Raw genomic sequence first — 20437 nt, 5'->3', positions numbered from 1 at the left:
CTCCTGTCCAGCTCCAGCCCATCCTGGGGCTGCTCCTGAAGGCACCAGACCTACATGCTGTAGAACTGGCACGGGTGCCAAGGAAGCTTCCGTGCACCCACAGAAGGGCTGAGGGGGGCAATTCTGGCTGAGTCAGCGCTGCGGCTGCCCCGGGCACCCTTCTTGCCCTCCTCCCCCGGAGACACAAGCTGGCCTTTAATCAGCGTGAGCTGTGCACTGGGAACTGTCAGCATCGCTTTTGTTCCACTAATGGGTCTTTGCTGTAGCAAGGCCGGTGTGTTAACCCCAGGCGGTGACTCAGCATGCACAGCACGCCCCATCGCACACCCCTACCTCGAGTGTGGGAGAGCTGCGGGCAGGGAAGGGAGCGGCGTGGGATGACCGGCGCTGCCACGTGCAGGGATGCAGAGTTTCTCTCTTCCCTATTCTCATTTAGGGAGAAGCTGTTGCAAATTTCACAGCCCTTTCTAGCTAAGGCAAACAAAGGGGAAATTAATTCTGAGCGGGGGAACTGACATCAGTAAATAGCGAGGGCATTGCTAAATGCGAGTGGCTGGTTGTTTTCCTGCAGAAGCAGAGGCGGGCAAGGGCAAGCTTAGAAAATAAGGGAAAAGCGGCAGGGCAAGGGCAGGGATCTCTGCAGAGAGAACTCAGCAGATAAAAGGCAAAAGAACAAAGGGAGAGACGCTGGGGAAATATGACTGAGCAGATGCATTGCTTATCTGCTCCCGCATCAAATAAAATTCCTATGTGTAAACCAAAAGCAATGACTAACCCAAAGCTGAGGACTGGCCTGTGGGAAGGGGTTATGCTGCTGTAATCAAGGGGCCGAGGTTAAACCATTTTAGTTAAGGCATTGCACACGTGAGCTACTGATAGAAGAAAAAAATCTGGCTTTATGGCTTCCAACGAAATATCACAAACAACGGTGGCTTCCTGGTGCAAAGTGCTGATCCTGTACAAGTGCATGCTTCCATTTGTTCAGAAATTGTTGACAAGTGTGCTGGCTGCCTTTATGCTGGATAAGGCACAGTTTGTCTTCCAACAGGTGGTTTAATGCCAGAAAAAAAAAAAAATTGAGAGCCAGAATAAGCACGTGGTGCAGAATTTTGGCTCTTCCAACAGAAATGTGCCTGGGAGTTCACAAATAATCCTGATCAGTCTTATCCTGGGTACTGCCGCTTGTCTTAATTTTCACTTAAATCAAAGCAATCTTAGTTTAATTGGCTATTTCAGTTAAATATATGTCAGTGCAAATGTTTCTAGGTCCCAATATAACTAATTTTCCAAGGCAATACAAATGGCAAGAGAAATGGTGCTCATGATTGTTACAGCGTTAACACATGCCTTTGACAAACACCTGCCCCGGGTTTAGATGCTAGAGGACCCCCGTGGTGTGTGAGGTGAGCAGAGAGACCTTTCCATGAGGTGCTGGGGCCAGGCAAGGGGTTTGGGCAGGGGGCAGATGAGAGAGCCATGGCAGGAGCCAGTGAGAGCCATGGCCGGGAGCTGGCAGGCGGGAGCGGCAGACATCTCCCAGTCTCTGAGTGGGATGGAAACCTCCTTCCCGGGTTTATTGCTGCAAGGTGTGTGCTCGCCTCCTCACTCAGCCTAACCTGCCCTCACCTGGGGTTTGAACTAGCACGTCTGGCCGAATTTTTGAGATGACTGTGTGAGTGTTTCTGCCACCTCCGGGAGAGGAGCAGTGCAGACAGATGTAGGCGGCAACATCTTCAAATTACAGCTTAATCCACAGCAGCTCATGAGTCAGGGCTGTGACTCACAGGCAGAGACAACTCGGCGTGAGGGGCACGCGGCTGCTGCCCCGGCTGCCCGCCCTGCCGTGCCTGGGTACGGGCTGCACACCCGGCCTGCCAGCACCAGCCCTGCCCGGCGAGCCGGCGGGCAGCTGTGCTGCTGCAGGAGCCCGCTGCTGCGGTCCGGGCACCGCAGCCTCCCGCAGCTCCCGGGGCTCCGACAGCAGCGCAGGCCATGCGGACATGTGTCACTTCTGCGTCCAACCCTGTACGAATTCCTGACAGTGTGGCCTGGAGACCCACGTGTCCTCGAAATCCTCTAAACTCTGTTTCCAGAGCAAAAGGAGGGTGGAGACATGTTTTTATACCGCTGTATTGGTTCAAATAACTGTTCAGATATAAAAATTACCTCCCACACATCCCGCAGCTTCTTGAGGTTTTACTTTTTCTTTCACTCTGAGAGAGATTAGCCTTTGGTGACTGAAGATCAAGAATATTTCTACCCGTACAAGTAAGTCTGTTGGTGCTCAGAGGAAATGGGGTTTCTTTGAAGGTCTGATTTTAGGTGAACCAATGATTTTAGCTGCATCAATGTTCCAGGCATTAAAGGCAAGCCTGCATTTTAAATGTGTCGCATGCTCAAAAAAACTGTCTACCCTAGGCCAGTCCCAAGGCGTGAATATTAACGAAAGAGTTTCCCCACATGAACAACATGTACTGTCACATGCCTTATGCCTGCCTCGAATTTAAAATAGCCTGGTGCAGCCATAGAGAAGTCTCATGTCACTGTAACTCCACATCAACTGCAGGTAAATGCTGTGGGTGATACTGTTCTGCTGGGATGCATTTCCAGCTAGCTTCCAGAACAGCTCTCCTGTGGGGAATGGACTTGATCTGGGCTGAGTACGGCAGGACTTTGAGGACTCCAGGCATGCTGGCTTGGGTGCACAGGGGCAGAGCTGTTTGTCTATTTCCACACGGCTGCTTTATTTTTAACTGCCAGGACTGAATTTCCCAAAAGGACTGCATCTCACAGACAACAGGATATTAAATGTAAGTGACAGATTTCCGCAGTGGTAACTTTTTTCCAAAATCCACAGAGACCAGGGTGGCTGTCAGAGCAAATGTGCTGGGAACGGGTGCTCCATGCAGCACATCTCCTGTCCCACGGGCCAGTGTCCCTTCCGTGTCCTCGCCTGGGAGGAGAAAGGAAGGCCAATCAAAGAAGCCTCTCTGGCATTTTGTCTGAGTTACAAAAAAATGATATATGGAAAGTTTCTTCTGTGTTTTGTCCTTTGAAGAGACATGTTTAGTGTTACTGCCTTGCTTCAGACACCTGCCATATGTGGTGTTGAGAGCAGCTCTAAGTGGGACAGCGAGGTTTCATTTGTGTCTCTGAGGAAACCTGTCTTTTATTCCCATCACACTGGTGTTGCTGTGCTCTCCTTCTCTGAGCTCCAACTTGCAAACCTGTTCATCGCTCCCTGCATATCTGAACTTCACAGGCATCATTGCTTTTAACCAGCCTCTGCCTTTCCAGCCTGTGCCTGGCCACCAGCAGGGTGGGAACAAGCCTGGTGCTGGGGCATTTGTCAAGGCATTCTTGCCTTGTCCCTTTCCCACAGGCGTTTGCCCCAAGCTGGTTATCACTTCTTTGAAGTCTGGCATACAAAAAGTGTGTTTACTTAGGACAGGGAAGTAGGAAAACACTAATGGCGAGCAAACTGACTGGGGAGGCAAACATCTCCACTTCTCCTTTTTGGGTGTTTTCCCAGCTCGTAGAAGTGTCTCATGCCTGACTCAGCCTAACAGATCAGCAACCACCCCCAGAGACACCCCCCATCTCATCTGCCTCCACCAATCCCCCTGTCCTATGCCAGCCTGCAGTGGCTGGAGGCAAGGGGGGGTCTGGCTGGGGTGGTTCCTGCTCCCCTCAACACAACAAACACCCTGGCTTCAACGAAAAGGGTGAGGCTGCCCCTGTGTTTCCGTGGCATGCAGTGAGTGACTGGCATCGCCACACTTTCGTTACCTCTTTTGTACACTGTAATATGAATGTCTCTTCCTCTTCTCCTCCATCTGCCCTCCGAAGGTTCACCACATCTGGGACCGAGCAGTGAAGGGAGTTGTGCCCTTTGCTTCTGCCCTCTCCTTTCCTGCCAGCGCTACCTACCCTTGGTGGAATACAGGCAGCAGGTGTGGGATGGGTGGGCAGCCAGTACTTGTGCCTGGGGTTTGCTCCCCTTGGGGGCACCGGGCCTCCTTCCGCACAGCCGCTTCTTTCAAGCTGTTTCCAAAGTTTCAGCTGGGCTCAGAGGAATTGCAACCAAAGTACTTGGGAGATGTTGCAACGGGACTTTTCGTTACAGTGAAAACTGCCTTCTTCCCCTCTCAAACCTCTTGCTCATACCTAGCCCTGCTCTGGGGCTGCATGGAGGCTCACATCTGGGACCAAGTTAAAAATAATTTACCTTTTGGGTTCTTTTCCAGCCATATAATTTCCTTTATCCCCTTCAAGTGAAAGCACAGCATGGGAAGGGAGCAGGAGTGGGGCACTCATGGCATGGGTGGCCCCCAGAGGAGACATGGATATGGGGGAACTCCTCTGTGCTCCCACAGATGCCCACTCATAAAACCAGTCCTTGGAGGTTTTTAAGGCAGGCTGCAAGAGGCTGAGATCACACCCATTAATTGTTCCCTTTGCCTGCTCTTCCCTTGCCTGATTACAGGTTGTCTAGACTGAGAAGTGCAGGTTTTGCTCTTGGAGCATGATCAGAATAAGGTGCAACATGCCGTCCTCCCTGTTGTGGAAAAGGGATGTCAGTGCCTGCTCAAGGAGGCTCTCTTTCTCTATTGGCTTGGGCTGGCTTTAGATGTGCCATCTCCTGGTGCAGGGAGAGGATGGGGCAGTCTCAGCCTACACAGTGCCCACTTCACAGGTAGGGCTTGGATCTCCAGGCACTGAAAAATTACTCAGTGTGGATCAGAAAGTGGTGGTGTTAAACACCAGTCACTTCAAAGCTGTTGTCAGTTGGTAAGAAAATAATTTAAAATTAAACCAGTTCTGAAACTATCTACCACAAGTGGTTACAAGCCTGAGTGTTGTAAAACTGGACTGTTTCCTCTTTTCCTCACAATGATCGTGTCCTTGATTCCTCCTTTAGGCTGCTTTGGCAATTCTTGCACAGTAATAAAAAGGCATGACACAGCATATGTTTTGTGGCTCACCTTGCCAAACAAAATTACAATGTTAGTGTAGCTTCTTTGCCTTTGCATAATGAACTCTACAAAGAAGCTGGAGAGAGGGTAAGCATCTGTGCCAAGATAAAAGCAAAAACAAGAAGTACAAAGGTCTGGTTTAAAGCAGTCTCCATTTAAAGTAATTCTTTTTAAAATGACTTATCTTGAAACTGTTACAGACAGTTAGGGAAAGTCATACAGTTTCTAAATGGCTGTTATGTTCTAAGTCTGCAGCTTCATTGCTCAGATTAAGAAAAAAATAGATGCAACTTTGAGAGCTCACAAACCTGTCACAGCAGAACATCATCTGCACAATGTGTGCTGGGGCCAGGAGGAAGTGGGCTGCAAAGGAACTGCTTATTTGCCATTCCTCAGGCTAGATGGACATCATTTGCACTTTTAATAGCATTCAGGACAATGTTTATATTATGGTAATTACACTGACTGACAGCAAGGGGAATTTGATGTGTGGGCAGGAGGTAGTTTGAGAGAGAGTGGTGCCCAGTCATGCTGCCTTTTTCATCACCTTACAGTCACCCCTCAGGGAACAGAAATGAGAGCATGGACCTCACTGGGAACTCCAATGGAAGGGAAAGATTTCCTTGTAGAGAGGATGATGACTGAGTAAAGGGAAAATCCTTCAGCCTATGGATCTGCTAAATCTGTTTCAGGAAAAAGGCAAAAAGCTGCCCCAACAAGCATACTGTGCTTATGCCACTACGTACCATATTCAGTTTATAGCTGAAATCGGATTCAGGAAGACTGAGTGGTTCAAATGCTAAACATTTAAGATCAGAACCTACCTCAATAATGATAAAGACAAAACTCCCAGCAAAAGATCTGTCATGTAGTTTCTGGAAATCCAACTAAGTCAATTAAGGGGAAAAAGAAGCAAAAAAAGAAAAGAAATGGGTGAGGAATATTTTGTCATCAGCTCTGGCAGGTCACCAAAATCTTGCCTATATAAATGAGATCCAGTCATTTGACAGGCATTAGATATGTTCATGCTTTAATCACACTGAAATATCACCTGCTTATCCTAACCCTTTTTTGCCTATATCACTGTGTTTATTGTGATATACTATGGGTGACATTTGGTAGCACTCGCTAATGATACAAGAGTTCAGTCAACAACTCTTTTTTTGGTAAGAAATGGCATCAAGGAAAATAATTTAGTTATTTTTAGATAACAAACACAAGAGAAATCTCCAAATACAGTGGCAAGATAAGTCAGTGCGTGAAGAACAGCAGGAGGTGGAATCAGTGTGGAAGGAAATGTGACCAAATCTGTGAAGCAGCTATGTGTCTGACAATATTCATCTTGCATAAAGCACCCTGAGGTGCCCTTCCAGTTCTCTGTAGGCACAATCTCCATGGGATGCTTCAAAACCAGCTTCATTCCCAGGCCATCTTGCCATGGTCCAGGTGTCCTTGGAGGTTGAGGGAGCACCTCCATGGCCCTGGCCCTGGAGCAGCACACCCAGGAGGTGGCTAAACCCCAGCAGGCATCTCTGAAAAGAGTCAGAGATGCTGCACACTGAGACATGCTCAGCTCATTCCCTGCACAAAGCAAAGAAGACCCAACCACCAGCCCCTAGCCTTCAGCCCAGCACGACTCTGCAGGTGAGCATGTCCCCCTTGGAGAAAGGGATGGCTTTGAGGATGCTCTCTGGTGTCCATGTAGAATTCATGGGTCAACTTCAATGTTTCTGGGCATCGGTGCCCCATTTTGGATGATTGCTGCTGTTTTTCTGGTGGTGGGTACCTGGCAGCAGTGGCTCTGAGCCAGCTCAGTGTGCTGCAGCACCCGGCATGTCCTGCCTACAGCCCGGGTGCTGGGCTGGCTCCTGAGCTGCAACTGATGGTGTAAAGCTTCCAATAAATCAAGTGGCTCACAAAAACATGAGTGATTGCTTTCACAATGTGATTAAAATTACCAAGGGTAAACATTTCAAATGTTCAATAATTTACATCACCACCTGTACTTTAAAGTACCTTTCCCCATTTCACTCCCTTAACCTTATGGGATTCTTTCCATGTTCTTGAAGCCATTTCCTTCCTCACTTCAGCTGTCATTGTGGCTGAACACTCTCCTAATAAATAAAAGCACTGTATGGCTGGAGATTGTGCTGGGGATGAAAAACATAATGCCATTTATTATACAATTGTTTGGGCAGGCAGCTGATCTTAGCATGCACTCTGCATCCTTCCAAAATCAAGACAATTTGTAAAGTACTACTGCAAAATTTGGTTTATATTCCAGCTTGCTTCTTATGATTCTTATTTTTATGAAAGCATTTTCAAATGAATTTTCAGTTAGGTTTTTTCCATGCTGGCTTTTCACTCTAAGCACTGTTACCGAAGTCAGGCCTTACTTTCATGGTTTAGTTTTGAAAGGTTTTAAATGTAAATTTGGAACTCATATTCCACATTACTGAGCTGTTTGTTTTTATATTTATTAACTAAGACTTATTTTCTCTCCAGAATTCTTCAGTTTCCTACCAGGTAAGCTCTTTGGTGAACTAATTCTTCAGGATGGACATGAACTGAATTATTGGAACAAAAAAAACAGTAGGGAAGAGGTAGGGTAAATTGTCCTTCCAGCTACTTCTGCAAATGTGTCAATAGCAGGTTGAGTCCTGGGACTGACGTGTGGCTTTCAGTCCTCTCCTGGCAAAGCAGGAGATCTGAGCAGTGGGGGGTAGGTGCAGGGGTTTGGACCATTGGGTGTTCTCAGAGGAGCAGTGGAAAGACTACCTGTTACAACATGCTTTTCCCTCAGGTGAGTTACTTTTTATAGATGCTTTGTTTTAGGAAACCATGAGTTGGCACTGCTACTTTTGATTTTACTTCAGGGAAGATGAGCTATAGGTTCAGGGGGGTTCTCTGCTTCCAGTAGTGTGGTTTCTTTTAATCAGAGTAGGCTGATGCAAATACACCAGTTGTCTAAGCCTCTAGGTATGTATTTAGAAAATACATTACCCATCCATGTCTTTATGGGGAAACCTTTCAAATCTTCCCACCTTTTCTTCACAGGTGTTTTTAAGCATTGTACGGTCTGATCAAAAAACCACGAGCATGACCAGGAGTGTTCTCCAGCTGATGAGAATTGATTCTGAATTAGACCATAAAAGAAGGATGCACTGTGACAGAATTTTGTAAATTTGGGCTTTTTTTTCTTTTTAGTAAGAAACTGGCTTTTCAAGACCCATCCTAGTAGGAGAATATGCAGTGTTAGCGCCGTGGTTCACCCAATCAACCACTTGTGATCAGTTTATTCTCCCTGAGGTCTGAAGGTCTCTGCACTTTCCCAAGGAGCTTCCTATGACTCAAAGAGCAACCATCGGAGGACACATTAGATCAACAATTTCTAGACAAAGAACAGAAATCAGACTGCTTGCAAGGATACCAGCTGTTGATGTATCATCATAGCTCTTCTACAATACTGGAAGGGTTGTTTTCTTTTTATACAATTATGTCAAGAGGAATTAGTTATAAGGCTGTCCTCATATGGTTGTTTGGAGCATTAAAGCCAACAGCTTCTTTAGCAACCATCCCAGCTTCTGGGCAAATATCCATGGCAGCTTTGGGAGCTCTCTTTAGTTCTGGATGCCCCATAAAGAAACACCATTTATACTGAATTAACTAGCTGCTAGTTCACCCCTAATGCCAGGACTTGATGTAGTGAAGCAAAACTACGGTGAAGTAATGAAATCAATAATGTTATTAAAATAACTTGCAGCAGAGTTACCAGACACCCTGCTGGCGAATCTCTCAGTACCTAAAGGGATGTCAGCAGGTACATGCCAGGGCCACAGATAACAGCCAAAAGCCAACTTGCCTTCACCCCACTCAGGGGAGCTTTTCCAGAATATCACAGGGGCAGGCACCCAGGGACAGTCCCAGGATGGATGAGGGTAAGCTTGGGTGGGATGGCAGCAGAGAAGAGAGGACAAGCAGTTCCAAAAAGGTAGTTTTTGGCTTGGAGTTTTGCATAAGAAAGCTTTTGTAGCACTAATGCAGCTAGAGTGAGACATTACCAGGAGCAGTGCACACTGTGCACTGGAAAAAGCTGTCTGGAAAAGATTAATCTGGTCTTGAAGGCCAGATGTATCTTGGTTGGCCATTGAGAAGCTGGAGGGTCTGGCTCATTGACGGATGCAGTGAAGACAAAACAGCTCTGCTTGGCCTGAATCTCTGTGTTTAAAAACACATTTTAGTGTCAATGCATAACTGAATAAAGAAGATTAACTATATGCTAGTAAGGCCTAAGCCTTCTTATTGTACAAAGACCATAAAACCATCCTAAGACAGACAAACAGAACTGAGAAAGTATTTTAATAACATACTTTTACTGCTCATGTTTTATACAAGTAACACACGTATTTCCACCACTATTAGCCACATCTCCTGGAAACAAGTTCACAGGTAAGTAATTCTAAGTGCTAAATATGCAGGGACTTTTCTGTCTGGCTCTATTCTGGTACTCTGTCTGTGCTCTTCCCTGAACTGACTGCAGCTGCCATCTCTCCAGCTTCTTCCTGGACAGCTACTCTGAAAATTTTTATTCTAATTAGAACAGGGGAACTGATTTTGCCGGTGATGGTGACAAGCAACTGGTGTGAGAGTGGTCTTGAAGTATTAGAAGTCATGATTACTAGGAAAGGAGGCAGAGAAAAACAACCCACAAAGACAAAACAGTGGACTTTGAGACAGACTTTAGCTAACTCACAGTGTTAGTACACACAAGCCCAGAGGAACAAATCCAAGGCAGAAAGGACATTTGGGGAGTTGGCAGTGCCCTAAGGAAGTTGTATGAAAGGCACATAACTACTGTGAGCTTCTTTGTCCTGGGGCAACTTAGCACAAGTACAGAGGGAAGCTAGCAAGGTATCAACTGGCTAAGTCATGAGCTCTTCATTAGTTTCAGAAGTGCAGAGGAAGCACACAGAAAGTGGAACTAGGTCACGTTAGTAAGTATGAAAGAGCAGCATAAGCATGGAGGAACAACATGAAGATGCAAGTGATGCAACAAACAGTGGGCATGAAGTGTATGCACTAATAGCAACAGGAGAGCCAGAGAAAGAGCTGGGTTTCACAGAGAGAAGCAGACACTGAGCTGATGATGTCAAACATGCAAAAGTGTTTGATATTTTGTCATTCAGTTTTGGTCAAAAGCACCCTGTTTAACACAACCAGCATAAGCAGTCCAAGGGTAAGAATACCGGCTGCAAGAAAGAACAAAGAGGTCAGACAGTGTCTAAATAAGTCAGATATATTCCAACTGACAAGCCCTAAAATTCTTTTGCCATGATGAGTAAAGCAGCTGAAGCCCACTCAGCACCATCAGCACAGAAGTCAGGGATGGGGGCATGTGTTTCTGCACACTGAGAAAAGCAAATCTAGCACCTACCACAAAAAGGGGAGGACAGACAGGAGGAATCAGAGACCAGACAGATTAATTTCAATTCCTGGAAAATTACTGGAAGTGGTAATCGGATAAACTATTTTCCAGCACCTAGAAGACAACAAGCAGATGAAGAACAGTGAGTACTGATTTGACAAGAACAAATCACATCAAATCAATCTAATTTCCTTCTACTGTAGGTCTTAGATCTTGATTTTAGTGCAGTTTTTGCCTTTATCTCACCTGACACTTTCATAAACCAAGCAAAGAAGTGCAGCTTTGAAGAACCTGCTATTAGAGGAGTGTACAGCTGGTTGGAAAACCAGACTAAGAGCAGTTATAAATGTTTCACTGTCAAACTGGCAGTACGTATCAAATGAAGTCTGAAGCCATCTGTTTTATGTCTGGCAGCACACAGTATTTTCATTAATATATTAAAAAAAAAACAACAAGAGCAGGGAACACTTACTAAATTAGCACAGGACACTATGAAGAACAAGCACTTTGGAGAACAGGAGGAGAATGCAAAACAATCTTGACAAATGAGGTAGAGGGATGGAATGGGATGGGATGGGATGGGATGGGATGGGATGGGATGGGATGGGATGGGAAGCAAAGCACCATTTGGAATGGACAAACGGAGCTCTGGGTCTTTGTAGGTGTCATCAAGGACTACAAGACCAACTGGGGAACAACCAGCACAGCAGCAGTTCCGAGAAGAAGAAGATCTAGGGGTGTCAGTTCAATATGAATGAGCGTGGTCATGCTGCAGTAAAAAATGAAAGTACACTAATGAGGTGAACAAACAGAAGTGCAGCCTGTGACAAACAGGAAACCAGTCTTCCCCTGTTGTCTATGTTGTCAAGGCTTCATTTGTAGTCATCTGTGCAGTTTTGGCCACTGTAGTTCAGGGAGACTGAGCTGATTGCAGAAAGTGCAAAGGAGAGCAATGGCAATGGTCCAGAAATGGTGCCAAGTGGAAAAGGCTGAGTAGTCTAAACCCAAAAAACTGTGTTAATAAGATAGTCTGTACCACAGTGTAGAGGCTAGGAAAACATGCTAGTGATTATCTAACATATAAACCAGGAAAGGAATATCTCATTTCTAAGTCCATCTGGGCCACTAGAATCTTGAATCAGAGCACCAGAGTAGGCTGCCCAGAGTTGAAGAATACCCAGTGTTAGAGGGCTTTGAGCACTAATGCAAAATCCCACATGGGGCTTGGGGAGGAGCAGTCAGGCCAGACAGTGATTCTGCCAGCCCCATCTCCAACAACTTCCAGGAGTGGATAGTCTTTGGGATTCAACTCACAGCTTGCATCTAAACATCTCCAATACTGGAAGCCATTTCTCAGTGAGGACAACTGAACCAATCAGTGTAATTGTATCTTTAATGAAATAGCTTTGGTCAGAAAAAGGAGGGAAGACAAAAACTCAGTGTCAATTGAGCCAGTGTAATACAATGGGGTGATGTTAGAATTTGCTTGCAGCCTACCTGGTGGTGTCCCATTGACAAAAGTGGTATTTTGTTGCAAGCTTTTGGGAATCTGTTGCTACAGGTTTCCTCTTGCAGCTTACTGAGCGACACCATGGCTCTGAATACTCACACTCACTCTTTGTCCTCTGTCACCTTGACAGCATCCTCCTCTCTAGTATCCTTTATGGACTGTACTGGTGTTGCAAATGTTGCCTGCTTCTTGCTGTTAGTAGAAATCCTTGCCTCAAATGCCTCTTTGGCTGTAATACCCCTTATACCTACCGTTCCCTGCCTTCCCTTCTAGAAATGCAGCTCTGCTGTCCTCCAACTCATGTAAGACGTCACCCTAAAGCTCCTCCCAGGGTTTTATATCATGAAGTTTTGTAGCCCTCTCTGCTTACTAGTGTCTTCCCCTCTGGCCTTGCTCTCTTCCCAGGACTCTCAATTTGCCACCCTAGACTTCCACACTTCATCACCCGAAATCAGTCTCATACATTTGCCTGGCTGCCCACAAAGCTGAGCACTTGATACAGGAAAAGTTCTCAGCAATCCCATCTGAATCCTTTCTCCCTTCACCAGATTAATTAATTTCTGTCTTCTCATGACCCAGTCTCCTACTGGTACAGCAGAATAGGTAGCTATAATGATGTTTCCTGACCTTAAATACCCAAGGATAATCTAAGAAGGGGGGTTGTGGCACAGGTAAAAACCACACACCACATTTTTTAATAAATGCTGCAGGCTGGATCCCTTGAACTTACGCCTTGGATATGATCGTGCACAGTGTAAAACAGTCTGACTTGGGTATGTTCACTTGTTTTACCATTTGTTGGGTTCTTGTTAACTGTGTACTGATTTGACACTGAGTTCCTTGCTGTGATATGCATTGTTATATATGTCAAACATATAAAACACTGCTTAGCTGTACTTTTGTTAGATGAGATTTCGTACGCCCCCACACAAGGCCACGTGCCCTGCAGAAAATGCTGCAGTGTCCCCAGCCAGGGAGCTCCAGCAGAAGAAATGTTATGACAGTGCAAATATTTACCTGTGTTGCAGGCGTGATAGGAAGTGACACTGCAAACAGATGTGTTTGAGCAACCTGGTCTAGTGGAAGGTGTCCCTGCCCCTGGCAGAGGGGGCTGAACCGGATGGTCTTTAAGATCACTTCCAACCCAAACCAGCCTGTGATTCTATGATTCTTTGTAACCTGTCAAGGCCTCAGCTGTGCTCTTGGGCCCATCAGCTTGTCTTCTAACCAAAAGCAGTCCTGAAGCTTTCTGCTCCCCAAAGCCTGAAGGCATCTGCACACAGCCAGTGTCCTAAATGATGAAACCTGCACAACCGGCCTGAAATCCCCCAAGCAAGCCACCCCAGAAGCTCTGACCCTGTCTGTGTGTGCATGTCAATCCTTATTGCCTCCAGTGAATATAAAAGCCTTCAGTGCCAGTGCAAGCATTGCAGTGCCATGGTGGAAAACATTAGAGAGAATGAACAGAAGGTCCCAAAGAAATAAAATTGTAGCTAAAGGAAGCTATACCAAAGAGCACAACATTTGAAGTGTTGTGGCTTGAACCATAACCCGAAACAGTCCTGAGTTTTGGGTTTCAAAAACTTGAAATGAAAAGGAAGGAATGAAATATCCAGAAGAAGGATGGAAGACAAAGTAGTGAAAGAAGTAACTGAAGGCAGAAACTTCCAAAAAAGGCATTTTATAGTCAGGCTTTTTGACGACCATTTTTGTTGACTGTGCCTAACAGGGTCCTGGTCTTTGCTAGGCATCACCATAATAGAGTTGTAGAAGAAAAAGATAAAGGATAAAATATACAGTCCAGAGGAAAGGAAATTTCAAAGCCTGAGAGAAAAGGAAAAGAAAACAAGAGAGGGACATATTAAAGCTGGCTGAACTGTCCTTTTTAGTCTTTGATTAAGTTACGCCATACAGATTTTTGAAATTTAAGGAACACAAAAGCTTGGGACAGTGCAAAGTCCTGAGGCAATGAAGCTGCATTTGTAGGGTAACAGATGCAGTTCCCAGACATCCTACACCCTGGGAGGTGACTGAGACCCTCTCCTCAGGGCGGTCCATAGATGAACACCGTACCAAACCTGGGCCTGTCCCAAGGCATGCAGTCGGCTCAAAGTCATGTCATGTGGAGACATGAGGTCAGATGTCAGACCATGAATCAGAAGACATCACAGCTGGGCTGACTCAGCCCCTAATGCAGATCTGAAGCTGGTATCCAGCCCCTGCCACTGCCAAGCCCAGCCAGTGCACCCTGTGGGTCTCAGAAAGAGGAACCACACCTGATCAGTGATTTGCAACAAATGGAAAAATCTGCAGGTCATCTGCTAATGGTGCTGCTGTCTCGAAGATGGGTAGCAGCAACAGACATTTAATGAAGTTAAAGGTAAAACAGACCTTGTGTGAATGTGCCATGACTAAAAATGCTGCTGAAAAAAAAGGCATCAGTGCTCAATATTGACTGCAAAAAACCCCTCCCACAGGTTTGTGCACACACGTGGGTATGTGCAGAGGATGTTTGGAATGCTGCTTGCTGACCTCCTGCTACCATGAAGGGCTGTGCCGCATCCAGCCTCCCGTGCAGTGTGGGCAGGTCACTCACACAGTGTGCATCTGTGTGAGCCCCCCAAGGCCACCTCCAGCTCCAGCACACCAAAACCTGTGCACCCTGTGAGTCTCGCCATGCTGGGGCTTGCCAGGTCCTGGCAACACCAGATCTGCCCCATCCACAGCAGCCCAAGATTATGAGCCCACCATACACATGTGCCCAGGCACCCCAACCCTCCATGCCAAGGGGCAGGGGGTGGCTGGCACCTGAGGGAGATGTCACAATCCAGTTGTGGGGCGATCAACAGGGGATCTCTGTACTGGGGAATATTATGCTGAGCTCATTTGGGACCACATCCAGCTCATCACTTCTGCGTTTCTGAACACCTCCTGCTGCGTGGTCGGAAGCTGCTTGTGTGGTTGGCTCCACTGGCATTTACAAACCCTCTCTAAATCAAGTGGAGGCATAAAGACAACACTGATAATCGTGAGGCTGAAAACACAATATGCAAACAAAATATGCTGAAGGCCTATAATGGCTGAGCAATTGAAACAGAAGAGCATGTACAAATGTGACCAAAGAAGGTAAAAAACTTTTTTGAGTGCTGTTTGTTACAGAGAGAAGAAACTCTCTATTAGGGAACTGAGCATGTGAAAACCTTGAATTGGTTAAAAACACGCAGAGCATTACATGTGCACTGGGAGGGAATGTGGTCTGGGCATTGCCACAGTTCAAGAGAGTGCCCTTTCATGTGTTTCCCATGAGCCTGGACAATTACTCAATTTTATTTGAGAACTTCAGGCTGCATCCTGCAGGAAAAGAGAGGGCATAAGTGAGCCAGATAGCTGAGCTGACTTGTGACTGCTGTTCCTAAATGAAGCAGGAGAAAACAAGGAAGGATCTGGTGGAGGGAGGGAAAAGTCAGCTGTGCACAGGCCCCACCATGCTCTGGACTGTCACTTTTCCCTCTCACACCATGCTACCTCTCTCTTCCAAGCTAGCTTCCCACCAGATTCGTTCCTCCACCACCTCATCCCTCACAGACACACTTTTCTGAAAAACTGTGTACAAATATGCTCTCTGAGGGATGGGAGCAGAAACCATAGCTCAGGGCTGTTTCCCCATGCAGGTACCTCCTTGCATCCCTCTGCAGAGCTGTAGGGTCTCAGGCAGCAGGAGGCCAGCTTCTCACCTTTGCTCTTCACTTCCAGTACCCTGTTTACAAAACTCAATAAAAACCCCTCAAGGCTAAGGACTGAAACTTTGGCACTGGGGGAGAGAGTGATTCCTCCACAGCAGGTAAGTGTGCCCACTGACCTACACGGTGCCAGCAGCATCAAAGATGGGCAGCAGATCTGAAAGGCTTAGCACAGACACCTGGCCTCTCCCAAAGGAAAAGCATAGGTGTAAATATGCCTCCAGGAAGGTGTCAGTGGCAGGGACACTGGCTAGCACCTATACATGCCCCAAGACAGCCTCTGCTGGTATTCCAGCACTAGAGAAATGATGTAACAGCAGTGCTTTTTTGAAATCCAGCAGCATCCACCCATCAGGCTGCATAGGATGCCCATGCGCAAGGCTGCAGGCTGGGGCTCCTCTTCTGTTTCTGCTAGCAGCGCAAGAAAATTGAGGTGGAAACCAACAGGAGATAAAACACAGACAAAGGACTGCTGAAAAATATCAGTTGTAGTAACTCTTAGGACTAACCTTAGGTGTCAGATGAGTCGATGACTCTCTTTTGAACATATGAACCATTTTGTGGGTATAACAGCAATACACTCCATAATCCCTTCCATATTTGGCTTTATTGGCTTATTGTGCAGAGACATTAGAATCAGGATCGTCTCTCATGAAGCTGTTAATGGGATGCAAATTGCATGAAAGATTTCTCTGCATCAATAGCAAACAACCTAGTAACACGTTCTTGCATAAAAATCTGCATAAAAATCTGCTACAAAAGACATACTTTGAAAGAAGCAAAAATCCTGCATGACTAAGGAAGAAATATGCACACCACAGGAAAATGAATATCAGGATTGGAAATAGACATGACCTGTCTTGGAGCTGCTTGATATCAAAGAACAAATGTGCCTTTAACTACTGAGGTATCCCGAAGATGTGATTCACACCATGTCATAGCTAGAGCCAGGTAAATAAAGTGCAATTAATTTTTTATGCACTGAAAAATGCAGTTTCAGTCTGACCAAGCCTGAATCTGTGCTGCATTTAGCAAAGACCCATGGCCAAAATATATACGCTGTTTGAATTAAATTCTAAGTCTAAGCATCTTGCTCTATGTAATGCATTTCTACTTTTCATGCTAAACTGATGCTTCAAGACTGAAATTTGAGTAAGGTAGAAACACCTAAACTAACTAGCATGAACTGCCAAGCAGTAAGTCAAGAGAAATGTTGTGCTTTATCTGCCACATCACTTTGGAATTGTTTTTTCTTTTTGGTGTGGACATCAGTGTGACTGTGATTTCAGTGCATTGTTTCCAGCAAGCACACAGCTGGAATGAACCTGTTATTAGTGTTCAGCCCGTGCCACCTAGACTGGCTACCTTGCCCATGCGGTGTAAGTGGCAGAATCCCCAGCACCTCCATGCACCATCCATCTCTCACATCGTGCCATGGATCTGCCTGTTCTGTCTCCAGTCCCGTGCAGCTGCAAATGTCTGGCACCAGAGCACTGAGAAATACCAGGCCAGGCAGAGTTGTAGATGTGAAGCCCCTCCAACTTGTCACAGTGGCAGTGGGTAGCCCTAGGGATACCTGCTACAAAGAGCCTGGAAGACAGAGAAGAAAAGCAGCATTGCTGAAATTCCTTGACCTTTTTCTGCCCAAATCACCCAGGCACAACAGGAGCCCAGAATTTTCCTCCAGGGACACTACTCTGTCTCAAGCATGAAAGACCAGGCTTTTCCTGAAATAACATCCAGCTCTTGCTTTGTCTCCTGCTGGGCTCAGCTGATATACATGGAGGAGCCTAAATAAAGAAGTGCTGAACTCCGTGCCCAAGCTTTTCCTCATCGCTATCTGCATTCTTTTGCATTCATTAAAAAACAAACAAACCTGTTTCCTGATAGCAGGGAGGAAAATCACAGGGCTGGGGCATTTGGTTGTTTTGTTGGGTTTTTTTTTCACTTGCAAAAGACACTTGAACATTGTGGAGAGAAGCAGCTCTGCAGGAAATAGACGGAGAGATTCAAGTGGCTGGTAATAGACAAATGTGATGGGAAAGCAGAACAAACAAGAAATCCACTATCTCCATCTCTCAGGAATAGGAGGAAGGAAGGGAGATGGGAAAAGAAAAAAATCATCAGTACTCCTCTACCAGCCAGGTCTTAGAGAGGAACCAGCACACTCCCAGTCTGGCCCAGAGACCTGCCTCGGACAGGCTGAGTGGATGTCAGCCAGAAAGGTTGGGGAAAAAGGTTCCCTTGTTTTCCAGTGACAGCTAGATCTCTAAGAGAGAGCTGAAAGAAACAACGAGTGTAGAAACCCACAGCCAACAGCAACGGCCGCCTCCAGAGGATGACAGGGGGACAAAGATAGCACTGGAGGCTGCGGCACTCCTTGGCGCAGGGCTGGCCAGAGGCGGGAAGTGCCTCACATCCTCTTCTCCGCATTGTTCTCCCAACTCCTCCGGTGGCTGGGAAAGTTTCTTCCAGCAATTTACCCCATCCTCACCCTGCAGCTGGCCAGCCTGCCGCTATTGATTCACTTCCCCAGGCATTTCTCTTACTGTCATGCTCTTGTGGCATCAAAGCAGCCACTGGGCTCAGGCAGGGGCGTGGCCGCAGACTTCTCACTGTTGGAGGAAACTTTTCCTGCATACCAACATTTTTTAACCACAGGGAATGGCAGTGGTGAGAGCGAGGGTAAATGAATGCTCAACCAAGATACAGGTGGATTTAGGAAGTATTACTGCTGCTTTCTGTAAGAGGAGATGCCTTTCAGTACCCAGTGCCACTCCATTGTGTGTAAGGTTCTTTTTCCTTCCCTCTCAGCACAAAATAAAAATCATCAAACAAAGAGTCCTGGTTTTAGATGCATAATTGGATCAAATTGTTGTTAATGACCTTGTTTGGTCTATTGTGCCTTTGTTTTCCACCCCTGCTTGCACCAGAGCAGGTAGTGTGTTTAACCCTGCAGTCGGGGTGACCTGACTTAAAGCCATCCTGGTTTTATTCTTCTCTTCATGAAAAGAGTGGGTCCTTGGAAGAGGGCTGACATCCTGCAGGACAAGTCTGGGTCTCACTGCCAGGGAGCTACGGATGATTGCTAACGTGTCATGTCAAGATAAGTACAGGCTATGGTGTAGTGGACTGGACGCTTTGAGAGAACGGCGTGCAAGCACACAGCTTTAACACTAAGGTTACAATTAAACGTCACCTGGGGCTGGCTGTTTAAGTAAGGCAAATCTTGTTTAACTGCAGGAAAGAACATCTTGTAATAGAAATCTAATTACGTTGAACAGTACCCAATGTAGAGGTTATAGTTTATGGATTAACAGTGAGAACTGACGCTGTGAACTGGGGACTAACTCATCTGGAACTGGCTGAAGGGGAAAAGGACATGCTGGTAGTTCATTATTTTGGGCACCAATAGGATGCAGCTATGGAAAGACAAGCATGATCCCAGTATGCGCTGGAGAGTGTGTTCAGCAGAGGAGCTGAAAAACAGAGATGCTGACATGCATGGATAGGTACTGAGATGCTGAGTGCCATGGGGAGTCGCCCAAGGGAACCTCTCTCCCTTCATCACCATGTACAGGAGAAAGCTATAAAAACACAGTAACGTTTTTCTGTATGGCACAAGAGAAACTGATTTGCTCATGACTGTAAAGCAAAAGGTCCCTCTCTGGCAGAGCAGTGATGTTCTGAACCAGCACTGGGTACAAGAGCCACAGTGAGCTTTGTGACAGCCAGGTTGGATCAGGACAAAAGCAGTGAGAGTCAGTGTCTGCCACAGAAGAAGCCAGGATTCAGAGGGCATTCATCCTCATCCCATGAACCTAGGGAAAAAATAGAAGCTGAAAATGGAAAATTTGTGTGGCTGTTTGAACAGGAAGAGAAAAAAAAAGTCATACTAATGTGCCACTGCAACCCTTCTAGTGCTGGATGTAGCCAGCCTTTGATCCCAGGCCTTTCATGCACTCACTAAAAGGCACCATGGCTGCAAGTCCTCTCTTGCGTTATTGCTTACTTGGCGAAAAGGTGCATGGCACTGTAAAGGGTATCTCTTGAGGGCAACAAGGGGGAAGGAAGAATGAAAGAAAATTGAAGATTTCATGGCAAAGACCACCAAGAGCCTTGAAGGGCAGGCAGGTGGCAGACACTGGCGCTGGGTATGGGGATACTGTGGAGGTGACCTTGTGCTTAAAAATAGCAGATGCCACCATACTTCCCACTCTGCAGGCTTCATGCTCCCTCCTTTGTCACATCCCCTACAGCACTACATAGGTTGTAAGTAATTTAAAAACACAACTAATTACTTCAGGGAGATGTTTAAGTACCTGAGTCTTCAGCAGATACAGGACACTTACAACACTGCAGACATTGTAATGCAAGAGCAGAAGGTCTCCTGGTGGGTGCCTGTGCCAGAGGAGCCAGCAGCCACAGCACCGGTGGCACAGGGAGGTCACCCGTCAGCAATCCCCACAATCAACCTCTTGTGTCGGACGTGTGAGAAAGCTCTCCCTTTCCTGTCGCACGCTGCTGAGTGCTCTGGCAGCTGCAGGCCCCCTCCAACACCCTGGCAGGCCTGAATAGACAGAGCCGCCCCAGAAACACCCAGATGTGTGCTAGGTTACTTGGGATTTACTGGCACACCATGTGCGAGATCAGCATCAGGCCAGGACGGCGCTGTTTAGTTAATTTGGTTTTTGTGATCTAATTTCCTTGCTTTAACTCTTTTTGTCCCCCCAGCATCTTGAAAGGAAAGAAAGAAGAGATTCAAGATGCCAACATCTTCAACTCT

At 46.4% G+C, this 20437-nt stretch overlaps 1 long non-coding RNA gene across 1 annotated transcript; it reads left to right on the top strand.

The window, feature by feature from the left end:
• The first annotated feature begins 2024 nt into the window (after positions 1-2024).
• LOC108449355 lies at positions 2025-16440 on the top strand. Its single transcript, XR_001865522.1, has 2 exons — positions 2025-2810; positions 8184-16440. It is a non-coding gene; the product is annotated as an uncharacterized LOC108449355 (long non-coding RNA).
• The last annotated feature ends 3997 nt before the right edge of the window (positions 16441-20437 follow it).

The sequence above is a fragment of the Corvus brachyrhynchos genome, unplaced genomic scaffold, assembly GCF_000691975.1.
Source record: "Corvus brachyrhynchos isolate BGI_N302 unplaced genomic scaffold, ASM69197v1 scaffold70, whole genome shotgun sequence".
Classification (NCBI taxonomy): domain Eukaryota; kingdom Metazoa; phylum Chordata; class Aves; order Passeriformes; family Corvidae; genus Corvus; species Corvus brachyrhynchos.
Note: the sequence above shows the minus strand (reverse complement) of the source record. Positions and strands in the feature narration are given on the sequence as shown.